We start from the raw sequence: 9,138 nt of genomic DNA, 5'->3' as shown, positions 1-9,138 counted from the left end.
AAAAAAAAAAAAAAAAAAAAAAAAAAAAACAACAACAACAATAAGAAAAAAAACAACCTTTCTTGATTTTAAGCTACTTCTTCTAGGTATTTCGCAAGTAGGATTTTGAATTTATTTAAAGAATGCCTCAACAACTCTTCAAGGCAAAATCTGAGAGGAGTACAGCAAGGTAAAGATTTGAGAAAGGATTGTCATTAATCCTTTTGCGTGTTTCCTGTGTCAATTTTGTTTTTTTCCAGGGAAGCTGACTATTTTGTATTTTTTGTGACTATTTTGCATTAGTTGCTTTTCTTATTGTTGTGACAAGATTTCTGCTCACATCAGTTTAGAATGGATTGTTTCATGTAAGTTCAGAGATTAAGGGAGCATTGAAGGAAAGATATGGAAGCAGGATCCTCTGAATTGAACATTAGATCAGAGAGAAAGAGAAAGACAGAGATACCAAGAGAGAGATAGACATAGAGACAGAGATAGACAGACAGACAGACAGACACAATGTGTGTGCTGTTGAGCTTATTTCTCCTTTCTTTTCATTTCTGAACCACACTCCCTCATCGTACAGTGACTTCCACATTCAGAAACTGTCTTCTCTCCACAAATTAGGCTTACCAGAAACATCCTAAAAGCTACACCCAGAGTTGTGTTTTCACAGTGATTTTGAGTCAAACTTAGTCATTGTTAAGTTTAAGCATCACAGCTTCCCACTGATGTACTGAAGTCGGTTCATTATTGAAGAGTAACTTGAGGTAATCATTTAAATGTTAACCTCAAAATAATACCTTTTCTAAAACAGAATAAATGTGTACCACATTTTCTAGTACTTTTAACACAAAATAATGCTTTTTCTACAAACCTTATATGAGACTGTTTAAACTAAAACACATGGGATTATTTATGACATGAAACGGTGAGTACAGTCCCTGAATAACATGTTCTTCAATAGAAATATTACATTACCTTTAGCAGTTACAAAGCAAAAGACATGTGTTAATACATTTACCAAGGACACAAGTGTGGAAAGCAGGTAGGCAAGTTAGAACAGAACAGGAAACCTCTGCTTTTATATTTATGTGGCAACCAAAGAAATTCATAACTTTTGTTTTGGTGGAAGCTAGGGGTCTATAAGTAAGTATATTCTAAATGTTTTAAGTCCTAATCATAAAGATTACATCAGACAGATAAAGAGTATTGATCAATGACTACTAAAATGAATAAAAAGGAGTCCATGATAATTTTGGCTTTGGATCTGCATCTTGCAAACTCTCCACAGCTACAGATCTCTTGTCAGTCAATCAATCAGCAGTCTTCAACACACATGTTACATTTTCAGAGAACCTCACTTCATATTTCCATTGCTTCTAAGTCAAGTAGTTGATATCTAAAATTAACTATCACAAGTCATCATTTGTCAAATCTATATATACTTTGTCTTCATATCATACAATCGAAATATGCTTAATCTTTAGGAAGAAGAGAACAATGTCATAATATTGTCTAGTATATCTTGATTATCCCCCAAATACACTAAATTCACCCCCCAAAAAATAAAAAAAAAGCAAATACAAATTTCTCAAGGGTGTTCACTCCTCACCTCTATATTTGGTAAGTTATTACATAATGTAGTTTACAGTAACATTTTAATATGATATAAAACAGCATATGTTATGCGCATAAACAAAAATGAGGATTTTATATGCAAATTATTAAAATAAATATTCATACAATTTATTTACTATTAAAACGAAAGCACTATCACTTTTGTAACAACTGTGTACTCAGAACAGTCTGCATGCACACAATACTAAGAAGGAATTTCAGCTGGATGTGGGTGTTTACTTCAGGGCAAGTGTTAGTGTGTGAGGCACTCATCACAACCTTCATTTTTGACAAAGGAGACATTTTAAGTTCCGTATGGGTTCGTGTTTGTTTTCTTTTGTTTCCTTTTCCTACTTTTCATTGACTTTCATTTTAGAAGTATATTGGTAGGCTTGATCTCTCTACTGTCAATGACTGGAGCTATGCGGCACATTAGTTAAAAGAAAGCAATGCATAATTGTGAGATATTTTATTATAGGAAAGAAAAGAGAGACTGGCCATGTGGAAAGAAAGAATGGAGAGAAAGGGGAGGAGGAGAGAAGGAGAGAAATAAAGAGAGAGAGAAGGAGAGAGAGAGAGAGAGAGAGAGAGAAAGAAAGGAAGAGCAGGAAAGTAGGAGAGCAAGAGAGGACAAAAAGCAAGAGAGATGGGAGATGGGAGGGGACAAACCACACTTATATTGTGTGAGGCAGGACTGTCTGTCTGTAGGGTGGGACATGCTTGGCTGTGGTCAGATGACTGGGGGTAGGGTCCAGCTAGAATGCTGGGAGCTTGGGGCATTGTCTACATGACAAAACACACATCTCCTGCAGGAGGCTGTAAGATGTTATGACTGAAACAGGAGCCAGGGACACAGGAGGTGTGGTCGAATTCCTTCTGTCCTTTGCAGGCAGATATCGCCCACTGGGAATCCAGGGTTCCAGACCTATACTTGACTGGGCACAGATTGCCTGAGCAGACCACTACTCCCCAGTATATAATGCTACAGGATACCATAGGGAGCCTCCAATGTTCTAGAACTTCTTTTGTGATGTGTGATATCAGTCTCATACATCATTAACACTCTGGATCAACACTGAGTGAACACAGCAACTATTTTGATTTCCTGTCATGGTAGGTATTTAAGAAGCCAAAGTAATCCAGTACTGGATTTAGTATTCAATTGAAAAGAATCAGTGTGTATCTAGGTAGAACCATTCTTCCACTTGAATATACGATATCTAGGCCAATATATCACATAGTCTCAGCAACAGAGAATAAAAATATTTAGAGTGATTCAATATGAGAAGTATTAGGTGGTGTCTATTCTAAATGAATCCCTTGATTAATAGACCCTAGTAAAAAGAAAATGGATCTTTTAAGGAAATAACAACATTTTATGATGTAAAATGATTAATAAGAACTGAAGGAGCTCCTGAAGAAGAATATCTCAGTTTATAGGATCTTTCTACCTTTTGAATGTTCTTTATAAGTATTCAAGAGGACGTTCTATTATTCTATTGGGACAATTGTTTCAGGATGATAGACTATGAACAGAGAATTCCATTATCATGAACCAACTGCCATATCTAATTTGATGCATCATGAATTTCTGCCTTGCAACCATTGCTATGGAGAATACAATGAGTCAATGGATAGACATTGAAGAAGTCCATAGATAGCAGTTTTGAGAGAAGCACTCCATATAAGTAGGGCAGATGTATACCCAGAGTACCTATTTTATCAAGAACATAAACTTCTACTATGTACCTTGACAATTGTTCCAGATGGTTCACTAGACACAAAACTGGATGATCTCCAAGAAAATGGTACCATTTTGAAGATTAGTAACTGGCTCCTATACTGAAAGTTTGAAGACTTTAGTGTTATATACAAATCATCTGTGGTTAGTATAGGTCCACTATGCTGAATCAATACATAATTGCTAACTTGAGCATTTTTAATATGGACTCATTTTTTTTGTTGTAGTGCAATGTCAAATATTTTAGTCTTGAATTGGTCCACTGGATGTTTTGACTAAACAGAGTTGTTTCTGTCTCTTCTGTTTTTCTTTTCTCTCTCTCTTTCTCTCCCTCTCTTTCTTCATCCTTTCCTCCCATGAGTAATGGAGATCAATCTGAGCATCAATATATACCAAAAAAAAAAAAAACAACAAAAAAAATTTATCCAGTAAACTTCCCTAGACTCAACTTCTTAATGGCTTTATCACTGACATTTTTTAATATATTTTCTACTTTATGAGAACAAATGCCTTACCAGTTGGGGTACTATTTTTGCCATTTCTTTTTACATAATATCTGTGAGTTTAATGTCATTAAATATGATATCTCATGGAAGTTCAAATGATTGTCATTCCTTTAAGGACATAACTCGTGACACAGGACTAGAAAGTTATTACATCCTCAAGAAAAGACAATTAAATTTTATGTTAGCCTTCTTCATGTGGTAGACTTTACTAATAAAAGTGGGAAAATAATATTCTCATTCAATAGTTATGTACTGTATACTAGGGGATGCAAATATTTTGTTCAAAGAACAAAAGCACATTGTGTATATAAATTGCACCTTCTTAAAATTAGTAAAACATATCATTCTATATTATTCTCTCATTTATATGTGCAAATGTGTTAGTTCAGTGAGAACATGGTAGCGATCATCTAGAAGATTCTCATGTTTGTTTGACAAAAACATCAATTCTGTCAAGACTGGGTTACTCATTTTTCTATTTGAGAGTCTAGTGAGAGTTTATATAGAAAGTGTTCATAGAATAATAACATTTTAAACACAAGCAAGTATTCAATATTGTATAATTATTATTATAAGTTGTCAAAACTAACAACTCATTGGAATTAAGATAGTTAGAATTTTAGTTTCATGTTGAAAATAATAAAGAATTATAATTAACTTCTTTTAATATGTGAGACATCAGTAATCCTGACACTGAGAAAATGGAGGGAGGTGAATGGAGGCAGGAAGGATGGTTTGACAAATATGCTCTGTAAGGTGTACTTGAAATCAATCACTATTAATCTTGATATGTTAGGTAAGAGTTTGTTTAACTAGACAGAGTCTCTGACCTCATCACTTGCTTTAGCTATTTTTTTGTGTGTGTCTGTATTGATTTTCAATGAGATTGTCCTTTAGATGAATGCAATTGTTTAAGGGCATCAGGTAATAATGACTTTGTTCCTTTGATTTGTGAAATGTGATGCATTCTAGCTGTGAAATTAAGAAAATAAATAATTCTTATATTTTTAATATTCAATATTTGGAAGAAGCAGTAAAGTGGAGTCAGAAAGTCAAAATGCAATTAAAATAGCATGCTGTTGAATACAATAAAGCTATACTTTCTATTGAGATACAAAGAATATTTTCAGGCTTCATGATGAAGCATGTTCAAATTTATACAATATTTTTATGTATGTGCAAGTTTATCTCTGTATCAATTGCATGCCTACTACCAGTGGAGGCCAAAAGAAGGCATCAGATCCCCTAGAACTGGAGTTTCAGATGATGGGAGTCACATTGTGGGTGCTGAAACTTGAACCTGGGTTCTCTGTAAGAGTATATAAGTATATATATATACATATACATATACATATACATATACATATACATATACATATGCATATACATATACTTATACATATACATATATATACACACATACATATATATGTACATATATAGTCATACACATACATATACATGAGAACACATATGCAAGGTCCTAATTAGATAATGATAAAAGAAGAAACAGCAAATTGACTCACTTTCTTGTGGCTAACTATCCCAGTTGTGTTCCTTCTCATAATATCAAAACGATCTCTTCTCAGGGAAACATGATTGTCTTTCTTTGAACACATTGGTAGGCAACATCCTGTACTCTTCCTTACATTACAAAAAGACTTCTCAAATCTTAAATAATCAAGCAACCTCATACTACTTTCTGTGCTTTAGGCTTTACAGACTGAAAGGTTTTATAATAGATGTGCCTTCTTTCATGATTTTAATTCTTTTTTTTTTCTAAAATGCTAGGCATTATGGTGTAATTTAATTGCCTAATTTAAATATAACTCCCCATTATCAGTACATTTGCATGGTGTTCAATCTGGTCCACCAGATATTTTATACTTTGACATGTGCTTTTCCAGACAAAAAAGGTTAGTCATAGTTTATATGTTATTTTATTTTCAAGATTTTTCTCTTTCTGCTCAGCCAGCATAATTACTTTTGTTTAGTAAAAAAATCAGTAGGACTTTTGTTCCTGTCCCATGATTCAATCATCTTGTATATGTGTAACACTACTGTCACACATATACCTAGGACTATGTGATGGCCTACCAATGAAAGAAATGAGGAAGTGAATTATAGAATATTACCCTCCACCCATTTGCCACAGCCAAATGGTTACTGTCCTATTTAAGCACAAATCATATGTGGAAAGCTATACAGCTCTGAAACAGTTTGTTACATAGCACTGCTTTGAGTATTTCTTCAAAAGTTCATTGAAATTTAATAGCCATGCATGGATAAGGATTAAGAAGTAGGATTTTTGGGAGAAGGAACTACTCCATGGATGGAAAATGCTTTCTATTTCTTCCCAAAGCTTGTGTTTCACCTAAAGAAAGTAAGATGGCTTTTATCAGACGTAATCCCAGAAAAGTCATATAAATTTTAATGGTTTATATCCTCCCAATTCTAGCTACAGTTTTAATATAACATAAAATGAACAAAAACACAGAATAATATCTCCATCTTATACATTTCTGTTTTTCTTCATTTTACATTTTGTGTTACACTCCAACAGTGTACTTTATTCTTGCCCATCTGCGTTCTTAACAGCAATTAGAATCTATATCACTGTCAACCGGTATTAAGCTTACTCTTATTTTTATAGAGCCAAGCATGAAATAAATATTTGTCATATTTCTTCAATATAAAATTTTATTAGACTATTATGGAAAATGTTACATTTTATTAATCTTTTCATCACCTTTCAAATTTTAACATCTGTATCATCTATTATACAATATACTATATATTTATATATGAATATGTGTAACTATAGCATGCTTGCAGGCATACAAATATAAATATAGATGTTCTTTCCAAAAAACAGCATGAACAAGTCTGAAACAATAGCAATATCAATGGCCATGTTAGCCTGGAATGGAAATAATTCTTCAGAGACCCACCTCAGACAAAGGTCTAAAGGCAACTAAGATTGATGAGAGAAGAATTAGCCTCCCCCAGGGTTGAGCTCCCTTATTGATCACTGAATGCAGTATGGTTAGCCCTAAAACCATATATACATGCTAGCAACAAAGAAAACTCAGTAGGCGGTATTTATATATTTGGGCAAACACACACACACACACACAAACACACACACACACACACACACAGAGAGAGAGAGAGAGAGAGAGAGAGAGAGAATCAAAAATACAGCAGAATAAAACTTAAAAAGAGCTATCAATGAAAAAGTGGGAGGGGGGATGGGCATAGGATCTGTTGGAAGAAGGTTACCAGGAAGGGATAGGAGTGAAACTAATGAAATGCTGTTCCACTTAAAAACACAAAATAAAATAATTAAAAGCAAGCAAGTGTGGCTTACCTTTTTTGCTATAGTACTCTGTGAATATGAATACTTCACACTTCTTTTTTGGGATACTTTACCCATTTCTACTGAGCTTTTAGGCTTTAATATCAAGACTCTCATCTATTTGTAAATGAATAGTACTAAGTGGTATTCTGTCAAAATGTCTAGAACAGAGAGATGATGAATATAACATGCATCTGTTAGAGTACAAAGACAGACTTGTAGCCAAAGTTGTGCCCGTTGAACTGCTACAGCAATGCTTGTGTATGAGACAAGAGATACTCGTTTATGCTCTGTGCAAGAGCCATATGAATCTTTTTATAAAGTATGGCTTATAGTGAAAATGGTGTATATAAATATAATTTCTCCAAGTCATGCTTCTTTCATACTGTACTATGGTTTAGAAAGTACACTCTGGGTCAGAGCAAAATATTACAAACATTTTTGAAAATGACAGAAATACACAGATATTGGTACATTGAAATACTAATACAATGCTTTCTAAAGTCCAGGCTTAATCCAAGTATATGTGTTAATTTGATATGCACTTGTAACATTTACTGAAGTAGGAGATTCACTAAGGATAGGCATGAGTTTTTATGTTGGCTGTAACTGCCCAAACTATGAAACTCAGCTCTCAACCTTCCCCTTTGACTGAGAGAAGCTCACTTTCTGTATCATGTTTAACACGTAGTTATTTGTATTGTTTGGAATTATATTAAAATCTCAGTCTTACATTCAATTCATTCCTCTTCTCTCCTCTAAATAAAAGTTGACCAGTGCCTCAAGAGTCTTGGAGGAGAGGAGATTCATAATTTGCTTTTCCTCTTGGTCTTTTTCCTCTGTTGGTTTCAGATAATATATTGGACAGGAGAAATATACCAACATTACATACACTGCTCACTATCTTTTTTCTTGCAATGTATCACAACCACAGTGAAAATTACAATTAATTAAATAAATTAATGACACCTTTAAAATATTTTACAATAAAATATATTAAATCATCTTAAAAAGGTGAAATATTTAGTTAGCAGTTACCTATAGAAAACTGAAATTTCTATTATGATGTTGTTCAAATTTAATTGTTTTTCCCAATTAATTAAAAGTTTTTTAATTCAAATTTGTATACCTGTACAACTTACAAATGATTGCAAGCTACCAGGAAGAAACTACCAACAAAATATTTATTCTTTCATTTATGGTAATAATAGAGTGAAAACATTAGTTGGAAATTCAAGTCATCTTCTTGGCTAATTTCGTAAAGCATCATTATTCCTCAATTCCACCCAAATTTAAAAACGTTAATAAGTTGAATAATGAGAGTACTACTACTAATAATATCCCTTAAATCATAGACAAACATGGATAACACAGAAAATATTAATACAAAGAAATAAATCATTTAATTTTACTTCTATGTCTAACTCAGGGAAACACACATTTATACTTTTAATTTGGAGTGTTTCTAACTTAAATCTGAAATTTTGATTAAAATAGGTAATAGATTTTTCCACATACATCATTAAGTGATAGTTTTCTTCTTTGTATTATGGTCTTATGAACTAAGTACTGAGTATTCATGCTCTTTATCAAAAATCTCCATGACTGTTGCAAAGAATCTCTGTATTGTGTTCCATGAAGGGTTAGAGAAGGAAGCTGTTGCTGCTGGGTCTGGAGAGACTCACTTTTGTTGGTGTTCTGAATATCAAAGACATAAGAACATGAATTGAGGTCTGGAGGATCTCATCATATGAAGCAGCAAATTATGAACTCACCTCCCATTGAAAAGCAAAGAGCAGGTAATATACAAAACTTGAATTACTCATATCTAATGGCTATGGAACACATAGAAATTTATTTCCTTTTCATGTAGTGTAGGGTATAGTCAGACATCAAGAAAAATTATTTCTGAACTTTTTTTTTTTTTTTTTTTTTTT

General features: G+C 33.1%; 1 long non-coding RNA gene across 1 annotated transcript in view; it reads left to right on the top strand.

The window, feature by feature from the left end:
• Positions 1-2,643: 2,643 nt before the first annotated feature.
• The window catches only part of LOC116083479, a 100,439-nt gene continuing 93,944 nt past the window's right edge, over positions 2,644-9,138 (top strand). The window contains exons 1-2 of the long non-coding RNA XR_004115739.1: positions 2,644-2,709; positions 8,843-9,000. This is a non-coding gene — a long non-coding RNA (uncharacterized LOC116083479). The remainder of the gene's footprint in view (positions 2,710-8,842; positions 9,001-9,138) is intronic.

This window comes from Mastomys coucha, unplaced genomic scaffold (genome assembly GCF_008632895.1).
Source record: "Mastomys coucha isolate ucsf_1 unplaced genomic scaffold, UCSF_Mcou_1 pScaffold8, whole genome shotgun sequence".
NCBI classification, from domain to species: domain Eukaryota; kingdom Metazoa; phylum Chordata; class Mammalia; order Rodentia; family Muridae; genus Mastomys; species Mastomys coucha.
This window is presented reverse-complemented; position numbering and strand designations above follow the sequence as displayed.